This window comes from Arachis ipaensis, chromosome B03, assembly GCF_000816755.2.
Source record: "Arachis ipaensis cultivar K30076 chromosome B03, Araip1.1, whole genome shotgun sequence".
In the NCBI taxonomy this organism is placed as follows: Eukaryota; Viridiplantae; Streptophyta; class Magnoliopsida; order Fabales; family Fabaceae; genus Arachis; species Arachis ipaensis.
The window spans coordinates 19,425,973-19,426,535 of record NC_029787.2 but is presented as its reverse complement, the minus strand read 5'-3'; positions in this window follow the sequence as shown (position 1 = coordinate 19,426,535).

Sequence of the window (563 nt, the reverse complement as noted above, 5' to 3'; positions counted from 1 at the left end):
TTCTGAACTTTAATTATGTTCTAAATTTTAAATTTTAATTTTAAAATTTTAAATTCTAAATTTAAATTATTAATATAAAATATAATAAACAAAAATTAAAATTTGTTTGATTAACGAAAAATAGGACACTAATTTATTTAGGAATGAGCCGGAAAAAGGAAGCTAAGTAAAGAATTGCAAAATAATATTCATTTTAATTTATTTCTGGGGTCTACCTGCGAAAACTAGAAGGCAGAAGCTCTCTTCCTCTCAGGTACGAGGTGGTTACCCAACCACCACCCACTTGACTAATCCCCAAGTGTTTTTTTTTTCTTTCTTTGAAATGCGTTCATATTTTCTACAATATTTTTTTTTTTTGGTGTCTATATTTTCTACAATATAACTCTTCTATATTAGTATACTAATAAACTACTAATAAACTACTTTCTTTTCAATAAGTAATACAGAGTTTTTGACTGAACTTGAGAATAATCTTGCATCCCACGAATCTATATTATTTACGCGGCTGCTTCGCCCTCATAAGTCAACAGGCTTTGTATTCTCACTAACATTATTTCAAACAT